Raw genomic sequence first — 17,027 nt, 5'->3', positions numbered from 1 at the left:
TGAGTTGGGCTCCCTGCTCAGCAGGGAGCCTTCTCTCTCTGCCTCTGCTGCTCCCCCTGCCTGTGCACTCCCTCTCCTCTCTCTCTGTCAAATGGATAAATAAAATCTTTAAAAAAAAAAAATTCTCTCTCTCCCTCTGCCCTCCCCCCAAAAATAATAATTTAAAAAGGAATGAATTACAGATACACTAACAACATGGATAAGCTCAGCAACACTATGCTAAAACAAGCCTCGTACACCATGTACACGGTATGATTCTGTTGACAGGAAACCCCTGGGCAGGCAGAACTGAACTGAGGGGGCGAACGCAGCAGTTGTCAGGGGTCAGGGTGAGAATGGCAGCAGGGGTTGCGGCAGGGACTGTGAATACTAAGGACACGAAGGAACCTTTGGGGGAAATGATAATGGTCTATGTCTCAATAAGTGTTTGGGTTGCAAAGGTGGATGCGTTTGCCACAGTTCAGTGAATGTATACTTGAGTTATGTGCAGCTGGTATAGAAATTTTACACTGAAAGAAAAATACGCTAAACAAACAATGAACTCTATCTAGTAAACAATATGCACGCTGAAACACATAGGGTGAGGTATACTGATATCCGCACTTTGAAATACAGCCTAAAAAATAAAATGGATTACTATATGGAGAAATGGATAATTGGTTATTTACGTGAGAAAGCAAGAATAATAACACATGATAGGTAAAATCCAGGGGATTGAGAAGTCTATGGATGTTAACCATAAATTTTTACAACTTTGCCATTTGTTTGAAAATTACCATAATGAAACGTTGGGTACAAAAATAAAGATGAAGCTAGATTTCAGAGGAAAAGAATAAGACAAAAGGGAGAGTGAGCCTTCCGTAATGGTTACATGAAGACAATGGAGCAATTTCTTCCATAGATCATTATAAAAATCAGACAAAATCACTAAAACCAACCATCTGAAGGAACTGGAAAATGACCAAAGGCAGGCAAGCACTTGAGAAGAAGTTACTGTCAGAACTGTCCCTGCATCTGGTACAAACCAGGGAGTGTTTGTCACTTTCCTGCCTGGCAATACTGTGAGCCCCAACTCTGGGAGGGCAGGACTGCAGCCCTACCGTACCACCTTAATGCGCAGCAGACTGGCTATAAATTTAAGGGGGAAATTTTGGAAACAAGAGGGCTGCAAAATGCTGAGCTCCAAGGCTGAATATAAATACACTGCCCAAATCCCTGGCAGACAGTGAAATGCGCATAGGCAGGACAACCCAGGAAGCCCAGAAGCACACACCAGAGTTGAAGGCTCTCCCCTGAACAATGGAGTTACCCCAGGACATCTGCCAGTTTGCTGCTCCTCTGACTAAACGTGCTTCCCAACCCAGGGCGAGCTCTAGTGGCAGAAAGCAAAAGTCTTACTGGTGTGAGGTCTCAGAAGAAAGAAATGGGGGCTGGAGGACCAACTGATATGTAAAGGAGGGATGCTGGAAGCAGGGGAACCCCAAGATAAACCCCCAAATCTGAGAATACATTCTACTCCAACCTTTGACTAACCATCGAAGTAGAAAGGTGCATGTGAGACTGCGAAAGAAAGAGAAGAGAAGGGAAGAAAATGCATCAACTGGAAGCCAATGAAACTGATCGGAGACTCGTCGGCTCCTACGAACACAACAAGATGTTTGCATCTGGAGCAGAGCTGCACAAGCACGTGCACACACACAGGAAGCGCTGGGAAGCAGTAATAGCTGGCAGCAAAGGAGCACACCTCCCACTCAGATCCCGGCCTCTAAATTCCATCTCCCACCAAAAGGAACCAGGGAATCTTGGAGAAATAGCTGATTGCACCACAGGGGCAGAGAAACTACAGGAAATGCTGGGAGTATCTTACTGTGCCAAAAGGAAGGTCGTGCTCAGAAAAGAATGGGGACGTGTCAAAACAACACAGGAGATGATTTGGAAAACCAAATCAGGGGGCATTCCAGCATCAAAATGAATGAGAGTTAAGGACTATAAGCCCCTGAATCAAACAAGAATCCGTGAAGTACTACTGGGTGAACAACTGAGTGAGTCAACAAAGGAGGGGAAACTCTCCTTAAGGGAGAATGCCAGCTGACAGGTGAGAAGAACAGCGTCCCCACTGCACGACTACCTAGTAATAACTAGTTCAAGCAAGAATCATCCGTGGGGGCGCCAAACGATCAGTTTAAAAGCTCAAAAGGTCACAGAGCCTCAAATATTTCCCTACAGATTTCCTCATTCATTACAAAGGATAAACGCTAATTTTAGAGAGCAGACACTAGGCAGATGCCGCCCTAACTTGATCACCTGAGATCAGTAATTCTCAAATTTTAGAATACATCAAAATCATTTTTTGGGCTTGTTAAAAACATAGGCTCAAGCCCTAAGTTTCTGACTTAGCAGGTCAGGAGTAGGGTCCAAGAATCTGCAGCCCCACAAATTCCTAGATGTTAACCTCACCAATAACAGAACAAGCCGGCATCATGTGCCATCCTGAGACGAATAATGGATATGAGAAATGATATGATGCCCTGAGAAAAGCACAGCACCACTTCTCTGATAGCCTGGCCCCCAAAATGCGTAATCTGAGTTTAATCATGAGAAAACATCACAGGAACCCAAACGGAAGAAAGACCTACAAAACAATTAGAACAGTCTCCATGATGGAGAAAGGCTGAGAAACATATCCAGACTAAAAAGACCATAGAAACATCAATAAATACCACATGTAATTCTAGACTGGGTCCTGTATGGGGGAAAACTACTGTAATTAACAGAGCAACTGTGAATATGGACTGTAAACTACAGAGTGGCCCATGTTAAATTTGCCAATTTGATAACTATACTGATTATTTTGGGCTATGTAAAAAGTCCTTGTTCTTTTTTTTTTAAGATTTTATTTATTTATTTGACAGAGAGAGCGAGAGAGAGAACACAAGCAGGGGGAGTGTGAGGGGAGAAGCAGGCTCCCAGCAGAGCAGAGAGCCCGATGCAGGGCTCGATCCCTAGACCCCGGGATCATCACCTGAGCCGAAGGCAGACGCTTAATGGCTGAGCCACCCAGGCGCCCCAAAAGTCCTTGTTCTTGGTAAATACTTCCTGAAGTATCTAAGAGTAAAGGGCATGAAGTATGCAACTTACTCTCTTCCAGTGTGTGAAAATAAATGTGCCACGTGTACTTCTATATCCAGAGGTGGGGGGAGGGGGCCATGCAGGCAAATGTCACAAAATGTTAACAACTGGTCAATCTAGGTGAAAGGGTATTTGGAAGTTGCCTATACTACTTACAACTTTTCCAGAAAAACACACAAGGCTTCATTTTAAAACCAAACAAACAACAACAACAACAAAAACAAGGAGTAGCAAATTAGAAAGGGTGGTAGAAGGGCGTTCAGAGGCTGCCCGCCACACAGCCTGATATTGAGGAAAATAGCAGAAGCGGGGCCACCACACGCTGAAAATGACAGGTGTTCGTACTGAGGATCCTGAGTCATCCAGAAAAACCCCAAAGGAGTTTAATATCTTTTAGTACATTTTGTTTAAGATGACCCGTTAAGTACCCTTTTGAACCACAAGAGAAAACAAACACGGTTAAACACTTTTCAAACTTCATGCTCCACATCCGTTTTTCTTCTATTCTACAAATACAACTTCTCAGTGGAACAGCGAGTCACACTGTAAGCTGTTCGCAGACATCCCCCCACGTGGGCGGGCTGTCCAGCGGCACACACCACTCACACTGGGACCCACACAGCGCCCCTGCGGCGGCACGGTGACAACTGCAGCAGGACAGCCACCTGGCGGACAGCAGCTGGAAAGGTCGCCAGTTGTAAGAAGCATCCCAGCAGGGGCCAAACCCTCAAAACCAGTCAGCGCACAGATTCCCACAGCAAAACACAGGGACAGTCAGACGAGAACAAACGCAAGGCAGAACAGCCTACTCCTTCTGTTCCCAAACACAACGGTCACGGAGGCCGTTAGTGCATATTGACTACGTGATGACCATTCAGAGGACAAGGTTACCAGAGACAGTGAAGCCAGCCCCCAGCCCCCAGAGCAGCGCACGGGATAAGCAAACATAAAGCAGCTCAGGAAGGGCCTCTTACACTGCATCTTACTGTATCAGATTCCATTATAACCACACACGGCAATATCCTCTGATCGCAAAATAATGAAGACCTCATCATTTAAATGAATGGCCTTCTTATTGTCTATAGTCAGATTTTGATTTTTAAATGAAAAGTAAATACACAACTTTCCACTCTAATCCCCCTCCCTGCCCACTGTTGTGGCTTTGCTAAGAAGGGTTTATTAGGAAAAAATGCTGAACAACTGCTCTGCAGGGCATCGCAAAGCACCACATACTAATAACAAGCGACCCTCTTACATACTGTGAAGAGACCTGACTCGCAACTACAATGAAGCCTTACGTTTGGTGAAGCTCACTTGTATTATTTTCTGTGTACATTCTTAGGTCTAGCGGTTTGAAATATAATCATACCCTACAATTACAGCTGATTAAAGACAGAGCTGAAGACTGTATAATTAAGTTTGTCATGAATCAAAGAAAACACTTTTTATTAATTTTTAAAGCTAGTAAAACTATTTTTCTCCACAGCTACAAGAGCCTGAACAACATGGAAGGAATCTTAAAATAATTTAACTGATAAAACATCTTTTATTTATGCTAATTACGTGACATCCATACTACATAACCATGTTATACAAAAACAAACCACATTATAAAGCCTTCAGGTCGTGAATAAGAATGTAAAAATCAACCAAAGACTCCAAGATCCTCTGTTTTCACAAAGTGTCTGTGCTACAATCTATTTCATTTAAACTTTCAGGATACCTAATCCAGAAAAATTAAATTTAATCCACTGGAAAGAAAAAGGGAGCTCAAGCGTGGGTATAAATGTGTGTGCCTGTGTGTGTGTGTAATACCTACGTGTGTATATACATAAGTCATCCACCTTTTTTTGGGTTTGGCTTATTGAGGTAAAATTTACATACAGTAAAACACTGTTCGCTGGGTTCTGACTGACACAGTCAGTGTATGACCACCATCACAGGGCAGACATGGCCTACTTCCATCACCCACGAAGCACCCTCACGCCCTCCTGTACTCAGTCCTCTCCTCCCCTAGCCTCAGCCCCCGGCAACCACTGATCCAATCTGTTCCCATAGTTTTGCCTTTATCCGAATGTTATCAGGGGGGAACCACAGTTGTACAGAGCTCTGTGTTTGCCCGTAACAGAACGCTCTGGACGCGCTCCTGTTTTGCTGAGGATGTCAGCAGTCAGTACCTCTGTGTTGCTGTACAAGGACTGCCCCACCGCACAGGTGCACCGCAACCTGTTCACGCATTTCCCACCTGACGGACCTCCGAGTTGTTCTCCATCTTCGGTAAATAGGAATAAAGCTGCTATAAGCAATCATATGCAGGCCTTTGTGTAGAGATAAATTTGCATGTCTCTTGGGTAAAGGCCTTCATGTAGGACTGCTGGATCGTATGAGAAGTATATATTCAAGTTTATAAGAAACTGCCACACTACTTTTTCAAAGTGGTTATAACCCTTTGCATCCCCACCAGCAAAGCACGTTGTAGTTCTAGCTGTCCCACAGCCCTGCACCTGGGCACTGTCCCCTTCTGCTGCCTTGTTTTGTGGGAATGGGAGGCATTCTCACAGGACTGCAGCGCTACCCACTGCGGCTGTCACGGGCACTTCCCTAATGAGGGATGATGGGGAGAGTCTTTTTGTGTGCATGTTGTTATCTACAGGAAATGGATGAAGTATCTACTCAAAGCTTCTCACCATTTTTCCAGTTGAATTTTTTGCTGAGACACCTATCCTTTTAATAGACAGTTTATCAAAGAAGAAATGATGGAAAGTTTGTCTATTTTGTTAAAGCACTTAGAATTCATGAGCAGGAGACACAAATCTAACATGTTTCCTTGCCATCGCCACTCCCAACGCCCCACTTGCCCCTCCCCCCTGGCAGATAGCAACGATATGCCAAAGCAGGTAGAAAGAAAGAAACATCCTCTCTCCCCCTTAGTCAGAGTGTAAGAATCACAGGAAAAGCTGCCTGCCTACTACTAGGGTCAGAAACAGACGTATTTTCCCATTTTTACAAGTATGGGATGAATCCATAATCTTTCTTCAGTATGAGCAGAAACACCAATGACGGGGAACCACGTGCAATGGTTGGCAACACTAGTGACAACGCATCCCGACGTGGCGGAAGCACGGCTGGCACGTGACAATACTGAGGGTCTGCAGACCGCTCAGTGGGCGGCAGCCCTCCCCCTCTCTATCACAGGCAGAGCCCGCACACAGGAGCACCACGTGCACTTCAGAGCAAGGGCTAAGCTTTCATGTCAAGGAACAGGAGAGCCTGCCACCACCACGTGGAGCCTCGGGCTGACTGGTATCTGGCTCCGGGCTCTCCTCTGCAGCGTGGGGGCAGTAATCACTACCTTGTTATTATAAACACTACACACAACTCAAAACACACGATGAATGACACACATAAACGGCAGGTATCACAATTCTGACGACTTCCCTCACGTAGAATTCCTGAATCACAAACGTAACTACTATTGGCAAGATAAAGGGTGGCCTGCGCAAAGCCTGGAGCATAAAGCAGAAGCTTCAGGAAGCAGGTAACATTTGGACACGGCGGACCCACTGAACTAAACACAGGCTCCTGACCGTCCATGAGAATAGCCAGGCACCCACATAAAAGGTGCAGCACATTTACGTAAAAGGTGCCCTGGAGTTGGCAGTCCTGAAAGGCACTTACGGACTTTATTTCCTATAATCCTGCCTCAGCATTTCAAACTGCGCGATGCTTCTTTTCAAAAGAAGCCAATCCACTCACTCTTGGTTCTGCACCAACTCGTTCCCGAGTTCGCGACGGGCCTCCCTAACTGAGCCACGGAGACAGGGCTGCGCTTGCCCGCCTCTGCGACACCGCGGCCTCCCTGCACACCATCCTGCGCATCCAGCTAGACACAGAGCAGCCTCTGAAACGTCCTGTGGTCGCTCATCCTGCTCCCGCCTGACGACCGCAGCGGGGGGCTGCACTGGTCACGCCTGCACGATGACTGGCTGGGCCGCCTCAGTGACGGGATAGTCCATAAAGATTTTGCCATGAACGAATACATGGAATCAACAGTTTAAGATGATCTCTTGGATTTAAGTGTCTTGATATATCCTATGCGCAGGTTTTAAGAAAATATTAAAATTTATGACGGGGGCCCCTGGCTGGCTCAGTCAGTAGAGTGTACGACTGCTGACCTCGGGGTTGTAAGTTTGAGCCCCACACTGGGTGTACAGATTACTTAAAAGATAAAATCTTTCAAAAAATAAAAAATTTATGACAGATGTTTAACGATCTGAATGTCACATTTTCCATGGAAATCTATTTAAAGGTCTTAAAGGAAGAGTCAGTAACTAAGTTAACATGTACCACCTAGCGAGGCGCCACAATACAGGCTTTGTAGGTTAACAAAAAGTAACCGATCTCGTCCCGCTCTGCTTTTTCTCACCTTCTCCACCTGGAATTCCTTTCCCCAACTACCACGAGCCCCACTCACCATGCCCGGACCTGCTCCCTCAGGAGGACACCGTCCCCCTCCCTCTGATCTCCCCATCACTGTCTTCCCCATCAGGATTCTCTACCCGGTCTCGCCTGCTCCTGCAGGATCTGCCCTACGCACCTCAACCCTGCTACCATGGGAGAGTAACCTGTCCAGCATGCAAGAAAACAGATGTCCCTGGGGGTGAAGACAGAAGGAATACACATGAGCAGATGGCAAATTTTATTAAGAGGCCTTACTGTCAGGGAGAGTGAGAACTCTTAAGAATATCAAGCAAACAGGAAAAAAAAAAAAAAAGTGGCAACTGTTAAGCTCAAGAAAACAGGAAAACAAAAAGTGGAACTAAAAGGGAATATAATCATGCTACATTCACCAGCTCAATAGTGAGCAACATTAACAAAGTCAAAACAGTTCGCCAAATTATGGTTCTAAACAAAAATTGTGCTACAACTATGTGGGGGAAGATGGGAGTTCAAAATGTAACTTTTTCTAAAAGTGACGCATCGATGGCCCTGCCTCTACATAGATATTGCTGGGAACCGTGGACAGAAATGCTACAAGAAACAGATAAGCAGGATTCCAGGCAGCTCTGGGAGGCGGATGGTGGAGGCAGGACAGGAGCCCGCTGGGTTCTGCATGAACCATTCAACACTGTTTTACTTTTGAACACATGCACCTACCACCCTCTGATAGAAGTGAAATTTCTAAGTAAGAAAAAGAAACAGATTCTCTAACAGAAGCACTTCCAGCAGGACATAAGCGTTTTCCTACAACTTTTCAACCACACTACCCCCTTCCCCCTTCAACAGTGTCTCTCCACCCTCAGGACGCAGGGCAGCTGAGGACAGCGTGCATGGCCTGAGACCTGGCGTCAGCCTGCCGGCTCCGTACTCTTGAGAAAGCTACTGTAAGCTCTGAACCTGACCTTTCCCCGCCCGTGACATGAAGACACCACCACGGACCTCAGGGACCCGGCTGCGTTGCTCAGCACCCAGACGGTGAGTAAGTGTGAGGATGACCGTACACCCTGGACCTACGTCACCCAGATGCAATCTGTCTCACTACCCTCTCCCCCTTCACACCACCGTCCAGGCGGGCTTTCATTCTGACCACGCCCCCACACTGTGCCGAGCACTTGCCAGAGTGTCCTCCAAGTCGCCAAACCCGAAGGCCAAACCTCAGTCCTCATCATGACCTTTCCTGACACTTCAGAGAGTTGATCACATCCTCCTCCTGGACACTTCTTCCCTTCTTCCCATGGTGCCAGTGCTTGTGGTCTTCTTCACACCTGCTCTGTGCCAAACACTGCTCATGTTCGTCCTTGAGCACTCGATGGCAGAGTGACCCGAGGCTCAGGCTTGCTTGTCTTCTCTGTGCTCACTCCCTCGGTGACCACAGACCGTCACTGCGTTTTCATGGCCACTTCCAGCTCAGACTTCTCTTCCAACCACCAAATGCCTATTTACAACTGCCTACATGACATCTCTACTTGGATCCCTAACAGAATCACAAACTTAAAATGCCTACAGTGAGCTCCCCATCTGGCCCTCTAAACCAAGTTCCACCCACAGCCTTCCCCCCATCTAGTTGCCCAGGCCAAGAGCCTTCTAGTCAACTCAACTCCTCCCTTTGTCCTCACACCCCTTATCCAATCTGTCAGCAAATCCTACTGCTTCTACCTTTGAAATACATCCAAGGCCCAACTGCTTCTCACCACCTCCAGTTTTCCTGCTCCAATCCCAGCCTCCGCTGCTGCTCACCTGGTTCCCTGAACAGCGTGCCGATAACCTCCTGGTTGTCCTCTACTCTCCCCCACCCTCCAACCCCCACCACCAGTGTCTATTCCCAACACACTAGCCTTTCAAACCTCAGCCGAATCTCAGGGCTCAACACTGAGGGAGGGACAGCTGCCCTCCGGAGCCGACAGCCAGCACCGCCTTACCCTAGCAACTCTTTGTTTCGACAAACAGCCCCAGAACCTCACAGTTCAATCTATGTCAATTGTTCTTAGCTGCCCTGACGCTAAATAACCTATCTTTATTCATCAAGTGGGGGGGTTTCAGATGGGTCTCCGGGCAACCTTCCTTTCTGTCTACTGCCTCCCCACACCCCATTAACCCTGAAAATAATCTCCATACATATCCCAGCAATTCAACTCCTCCAAAACGTTACTTTGCTTTCCTAGAATTCTGATTGTAAAACACCTCCATCCCAAGTTCTGCCTTAAGAATGCAACACCCCAAAACAAATCAAGAACCAAGAACCTGATCCATCCTGCAGGGGCTCAAGTGGACCAGGGCCCTCAGGTACATCAAGGGCCCCGGATCTCACAGGAACACCATTAAGTCGATGCTGTACAAAGCCAGGCTTACTCGTGTGGCCTCACCAGTTGTCCAGAATTGGGGGAAACAATTATAGAAACACTGGTTATAAGGTTATTTTCCTGGGTTTACATATTTTCAAACAGGGGTGGAGGGGAGGGGAGCGCCAAACTAGAAGCAGCAGATTATATCCCGGTGCTCAAAGTTCCAGTGAGCCAAGAACGGGGCTCTCAGTTCCCTGTCAGGCCTTCGTTCCGCTGCACATCACATTAAGAAGAAAAATTTTGTGTAATTTCTGCTAAATATGAAACTGTCTTGGGCTCTACATGACGAACGATTTTTAATAGCTAATGCTGATGAAAAGTTATACTTGATATTCTCCCTCTTGTTTGGATCCACTAAGAAAAGAGAACTGATTTTGTGGCAAGCATTAAACACTACTTCATCCAGCCTTTAGTGAAAACTACCCATGGGTCAAGCAGAAAACATGCAGAAACGAAATAACAAAATCTTTGCCCTTAAAGATGCAGAAACAGACTTGTACCCAATAAATATAGCCCACTGTTACAGGAAGAAACATCGAAATGTGCAGGGAGGCTGGGGAGGAGACAAGGGATGTAAACAGCTGGGCATGGCCTTCTCCAAAAGACAGCAGAGTCACACCTGGCACAGCACACAGAACAGGTGCCTCTCATAGCCAAGAAAGGGTAGAAGGAATCAGAGAAAAGGAGCAAGACTTCCAGGCCTTACTTGGAAACTGAAACTTCGTGACACAATTTTCCTTCCCTTCCCTAATACCTAATCCTGGCAGAAACAAAAGTGGGTTTGGGGGAGAAAAGAGAACAAAGGAGGAAAGTGAACTGACCCCCAGAAGGAAATGGAAAAACAATCCAGGGTCCTGCCCCTTGGACACCTAAGACAAACACAATGCCAAAGTCAAATTCAACGTAATTATAAATGATTCTGAATTCTGAATCCATGAAGTCTAAGTTTATGGGGCTTTTACACCAAAGCAATGTATTGCGAAAATCTTACCAATGCTAATACCACAAGACAGATTGATGAATCTTCTATCAACGATCTGTCCTCGATTTACCACTAGGCCTACCAGAAAGAGCAGTCTTTGGAAATAAGACAAACTGGAATAGAATCTCAATTCTATAACCTCCCAACTGTGGAGTGCAGCACAAGTGCCAAGGTTACAAATTAACAAATCACAAATAACCCAATCTCTGGGGCTTAGTTTTCCTCTCATTAAAGTGGGGGAACTGCCACCAAATAGCAATTGCTAACATTTGTGAATGCTGAGCACATTTCACATTTCTTATGGCATCTTCACCACAACCCTGGGAGAGCACCCTTTGTCAGAGGAAAGGGCTAGGTTTAAGTAGTCAGTGAAGAGTTCGCATGGAGAGAAAACTAGGTTTCGGTAGTTAGTGAAGTTAGTAAGTAAGCAGCCAAGCCAACATCTGAATCCAGAGCCCATAAGAATAAAACACAAGTAAAAAGCACAGGCTCCAAAGCCAGACTGAGTCTGAATCCCAGCTTTGCTTTTTACTAACTTAGTAACCTTTAACCTCTGTTTCAGTTATGCAAATGTGAAACAGGGGCAAAGGGTAGCCTCATTCAGGGGATTACTGCCAGAGACTCACCTAGGAGCTGGATGGCCCAGTGCTGACCCTGTTGGGCCACTCTTCTAGGGCACATGCTGCTACTGTCACAACTATCAGGGACAGGACTGTCATCCTGCCTGCCTCTCTCCACACATAAAAGGCACTAAACAACTAATATTTCTTCCCTCACCTACTCTGCAAAATCAACTAGCTTTTATTTGTTTCTAGTATATGTCAAAGAAACCTTAAGACAGATGAAAGAAAAATCAAAACAAAAGGAAAAACCAAAACACAAATGTAGCAAGAGAATTATACTCACAGTTCTGAAGGCCACGGTAACTCTGTGAAGAAATCAAACGTGGGTTTAAAGGAAATGCTCCCGGTTTCTCTTTCCTCTTTCCATAGTCCTCAGAGAACCTGACAAGGAGAGACAACATGCGCATTAAAACCCCCTTCCTTTCACTTCTTGAAGCTCTACTGAACTCACCCCTCAGCCAGTTCCATCACCTCCCACGCAAGCCTACTGGGCAACGCCTGGGATGAGGGGTGAGAAGAGGGCACCACGTCCCTGTCTTCAAACCTATTTCTACTTAAGAAACACACAGGAAGGAGCACCTGGGTGGCTCAGTCGTTAAGCGTGTGCCCTCGGCTCAGGGCGTGATCCCAGAGTCCTGGGATCGAGCCCCACATCAGGCTCCTATGCTGGGAGCCTGCTTTTTCCTCTCCCACTCCCCCTGCCTGTGTTTCCTCTCTCACTGGCTGTCTCTCTCTGTCAAATAAATAAATAAAATCTTAAAAAAAAAAAAAAAAAAAAAGAAATACATGTGAAGCAACTGGAAACTATTCAAACATATCAAAAATCATAAATTAACAGGGTGTGGTTGGCTAATAAGTGCACGATACAATGACAGAGTATAGACATCTGTTCCACTGCCTTCCATCAAAACTATACTACAGAGATATTTTTTAAAAATGTTCTAAACAGGGGTGCCAGGGTGGCTCAGTCTGTTAAGCATCTGCCTTCAGCTCAGGTCATGATCCCAGGGTCCTGGGATGGAGCCCCAGGTCAGGCTCCCTGCTCAACAGGGAGTCTGCTTCTCCCTCTCCCTCTGCCCCTCCCCGTTTGTGCTCTCTGCTCTCTCCCGTGTGCACACACTCACTCCCTCAAATAAGTAAATAAATAAAATCTTTTTAAAAAATGTTTGAAACAGCACAGGGAGAACTGAAAGGAGAAAAAAGCCAAGATTTTTGAAGTACTGAGGAAATCTTCTAACATGGAAGATTGAGACCCAAACAAAAAAGTAAAAAGAAGAAACCTGGAGGAGACAGAAACTATAACAGACTGAAGTAGAGTAAAGGAGGCAGCAGGCCCAAGAAAGCCAGGTCCTAATTCAGCAGTGGAACACACGGGAACCACTTCCACTTGCACAGCAGTGTCCTAGAAGACCAGAAGTGGCAGCAGCAGTGTAGACAGAACGGGGGTAAAGAAGGCATAGCCTCAAATACAGAGGAGCCGGGGAAGGCCATGGAAGCTGAAACCAGAACCTCAACGCCAGGCACAACGTGACGCCCCCTCACTCTGAAAGAAGATGGGAGGGGGCATTCCCCGGAAAAGTAGAGGCGTCTATGGACTGAAGTCACCCTGCCCAGCTGCACTGAACAGAGCTGGACTTAATGACCGTATATACAGTGAACAGTGAATTCTCCAGCTCTCCTACAACAGACCACACACGCACACCGCTGGCTTCCAGATTCTGAAGTCAGAATTGTGCCGGAAAGAGACTGGAGAATATTTCTGGGGAATCTGATCAGCTCCAAAAGACAGATCTAAAGATACTAACCCTGGGGACCCTCAACACATGGCCCACCCAGAATACCCTGATGTAAAAGTCAAAGGGCCCCACCACGTCAGACAGGAAAAGGAAGGAAACAACCTAAAAGAAACAGAGACTATACAAACTATCAATAATATAGAGGTAAGACAACACTGCAATCAATAAAGAAAAACAGGATGTTCTCCTAGAAAAATAGAAAAAGAGCCCTTGGAAATCTAAAGAACCTTTCTGAAATCAGAAATAATAAACTAAAGAAAAGGTTAAGTCAAACTGAAGTCACCTCTCTGAACAGAGAATAAAAAGACCCCCCCCAAAAAAAAGGCAGAAAAGGAGGAGCAAAGGAAGGAAGAAGAAGAAGAAGAAAAAGGTATTAAGATAATTACAACCTTTGCCCAGGACAGCCAAGTTCCGGATAATAAGACTTCCAGAAAAACAAAATAAGGAAAAGCAAGAGAGAAAACCTCAGCACAGTAATGCCAAAGAGTATTCCCAGAACTGAAAACTCCCAGTTACCAGAATGAAGGGACCCGCTGAATATGCAGCACAGTGGATGAAAACCGACCACACAAGGTACACCATCACGATATTTCAAAAGACTTGGACAAATTGTAAAACTCCTACAAGCTTCTAAAGATGGGAGGGGGGTAAAAGTTTAGTACGAAGGAAAAATGAGAATAGCTTCTGAATTCTAAAACAGTAACATGAAAACAAGAAGGCAATGGAGCAATCTTTGAATTTATGAACAAAAATGAATTCCAATACAGAACTCTATACCCAGCGAAACCATCAATCAAGTTTCAATCATGCATGGTCCCAAAAGGTTTGCCTCCTAAGCATCCTATGTCAGAAAGCCCCTGGAGAAAGTCTTCCACCAAAACACGAGCATCAACAAAAAATGAGCAAGGCATGAGCTTCCATTAGAAGGGATAAGGGAATCCCCAGGACGAAGATGAAGGGAGATTCCAGAATGGTGGCTGTGCACCAGGAGAGAGGGAAACAAGTCCAAGCCGGAGCAGTGTTGCTCAAGAGGAGGGCATGCTGAAGGCTGTCTTCAACTTGTCCAAAAACACTGTACTATCTTTTTAAAGTAATTAACGCCACCAAAAGGAAGAAGTCAGTGAAGAAAGACAAAGACAAGAGTTGCCACAAACATAAAATCCAACTCTGGACAAAAGCCAAACGATGAGAACAAAGGAACATCCAGGGACAACACAATAAAAGACCGAAGGAGCAAGCAGCTCAGAAAAGAAGAGAACGGAGATCTCCAGGAAACTGTAAGCCAGAAATCAAATGTGAAGAAGAGATGAGTCTGTATGACCATGAAGAAAAATTACTAAGAGGCTACTGGAAGGTATGGGGAAAATAGGTCTGGGGTAGAGGGGAAATAACAATAGGTATAAAAAGGGTTAAGAATGTGGGGGACTGAAGAAAGATGAGTACCCGTCATAATGCCCTGGGCACACCTCTATCACAGGACTTACCCACTGTACCATCATCACTGACTGACTTCTCTGTCTCCCTCCCTCGGCTGCAAAGACCTTTGGAGAGGATCATTTCTCATCCAGTTATCACCCTGCAGAGTCCAGTACAACGCCTGCTACAAGGGTATACACAAAAGCAAAGGTTTTTTTTTATTTTTTTGCATTTATTTGGTTACTGAGTATCTACTACACATACCTGCTATCCTTCCGGAGAACTAAAATTCAAGGACATATGGGCCTTGCTTGCCTTTAAAGAGTTACAACTTTTTTTCACACCTGAGAAAACAAATATTTCTCCTATATCCTCATTCTCCCCAAAAGATGAAAAGTTCACCAGGGGCTTACAGAACTTTAATAGTCTGGCTATCACTAATGGATATGGAACCCAAGACCTGATGACACTTGCTTGACATTGTACGCATTGCGTAATATGAAAAGAGTGCCGGCTTGGGTATCAGGACACCTGCTTTCTAGTACTTTAGAATTACTCCTTTTGAAGAAGAGAAAATCCCAACATTCTACCTAAGAATCCCAGCGTTGGTCGTCTTAAGTACAGATCCCCAAATCCTTACACCGCCTTCAGCTTGAATGTATTTCAACCAGTTCCCATAATTACTACATTACTATTATCTTAGTCTCACTGCCAAAAACCCAGCTGCAGGCTAACTATGCAAGAATGAGACACTGTTGAAATAACTTTAAAAAAATTTCTTTTTACCCTTAGTGCATTAAGCTAAATCCTCCAATTAAATAAAACCAAGTAACACACACACACACACACACACACACACACACACTCACTCCTCCTCCTGAGAAAAGAAAGGAAAGGAGAGAGAAAGAAACAGCAAGTCCTTCTTCCACCTAAGCCAGAAGCAGAGCTGGGGGCTGGGTTGGGAAGAGGTAAACTTGGAGGCACAATGAATCAACGAGGTCTCCAGGGCTTTCGCCCCGAAAACCACAGGGCCACAGCAAGTTGCGCGCCAGCTGCGGGGAAGGAGCCCGCGCGGACCCGGGTGCGAAGCCCGCCCTTCCCTGAGGGCCAGTGAGTCCCCATATAGGGTCAGGGCTATTCCCCCGCCCCCCCTCCAGGTCCCCAAGGATTTCCCTCTTCCTCCTCCTTCCTCTCTCCCCCCTTTTGTTTTTGAGGCAATTGGCCGGCTCCCAAGGAAGCCTGCTGGCCTCCCCAAGCCCCCGGCCTCCCTGTGCGCTCCGGCCTCGAGCCCCTCCGTCTCTCCGAGACCCCCGAATCCACCAACCTCCCCATCTTTCACGAACACCCCCAGGCCTTCTCATGTCCCCCAAACCTCCCCGTTTACCCGAGCCCCCGGCCTCCCCTCGTCCCCAGGCCTGCCAGAGCCCACCGACCTCCCCACAAGTCCGTCCTCCACCCAGCGCCGTTCTCCCAGAACCCGCCCCCTCCTCCCCCTTCCCTGGCCTCTCGTGTCCCCCCCGTCCTCCCGGAGACCCCCCAGTCCGCCCCACATCTCCCGACCCGCCCGCGCCCCGGTCCTCCCCACAGCGCCGTCCTCCCGGGGCCCCTCCCTCGTCCTCCCCACTTCTCCGGCCTCCCCACATCCTCGGCCTCCCGAGCCCCGCGCGGGAGGGGCCCGTCTCCGCCATATCCGCCGCGCGGACCGGCTGGTTGGCCCCGCTAGGCCCTGCCAACCCCCAGCTCCAGGAGCCGGCCCGCCCGCCCGCCCGCGTCCCGGCCCCCTCCCCAGGCCCGCACTCACTCGAACCGCGCGGGGCGCCGGGAGGCGAGGGCAGACCACTCCGAGGCGGCGCCGCGAACCGACAGGCGGTGCTCCCTCCCACGCCTCACGCCGCGGGCGCACAGCGGTCCCTGCGGCGGCGGCGGCGGCGGCGGCCTGGCGGCGGAGGCGGAGGCGGCGGCGGCGGCGGGCTGGCGGCGGCGGCGGGCTGGCGGCGGCGGCGGGCTGGCGGCGGCGGCGGCGGGATAGCGCCCTCAGGGCGTGCTGCGTCGGCGCAGGTCGCGCATGCGCGGCGACCGGCTGAGGCGGGCTTCACCGCCACGGCGCGCGCCCGGCCGCGTCCCCGCGCCGAGCTTCCGCCCTCCCCCCCTCCCCAGGACCGGGCATGCGCCCGGCGCTCCGCGCATGCCCAGCAAGCCACAGGGCTACGCTCCCGAGACCGCCCCGGACAGTCGCGCC

The 17,027-nt window shown here is 47.7% G+C and overlaps 1 long non-coding RNA gene across 20 annotated transcripts in view; it reads right to left on the bottom strand.

Annotated features, from left to right (window-relative positions):
* The window catches only part of LOC125282077 (uncharacterized), a 102,825-nt gene extending 86,084 nt beyond the window's left edge, over positions 1–16,741 (bottom strand). For 10 of the 20 annotated variants that reach the window (XR_008957447.1, XR_008957433.1, XR_008957430.1 and 7 more), the window contains exons 1-2: positions 16,590–16,740; positions 11,860–11,957 (exon numbers count right to left, since the gene is read on the bottom strand). This is a non-coding gene — a long non-coding RNA (uncharacterized LOC125282077). Of the gene's footprint in view, positions 1–11,859; positions 11,958–14,856; positions 14,973–16,589 lie in introns of all 20 variants that reach the window. The other 10 variants (XR_008957443.1, XR_008957445.1, XR_008957444.1 and 7 more) reach the window with 5 other exon arrangements.
* Positions 16,742–17,027: the final 286 nt, after the last annotated feature.

The sequence above is a fragment of the Ursus arctos genome, unplaced genomic scaffold (assembly GCF_023065955.2).
Source record: "Ursus arctos isolate Adak ecotype North America unplaced genomic scaffold, UrsArc2.0 scaffold_48, whole genome shotgun sequence".
In the NCBI taxonomy this organism is placed as follows: domain Eukaryota; kingdom Metazoa; phylum Chordata; class Mammalia; order Carnivora; family Ursidae; genus Ursus; species Ursus arctos.
The sequence above is the reverse complement of the archived record's forward strand: the minus strand, read 5'-3'. Positions and strand labels throughout refer to the sequence as shown.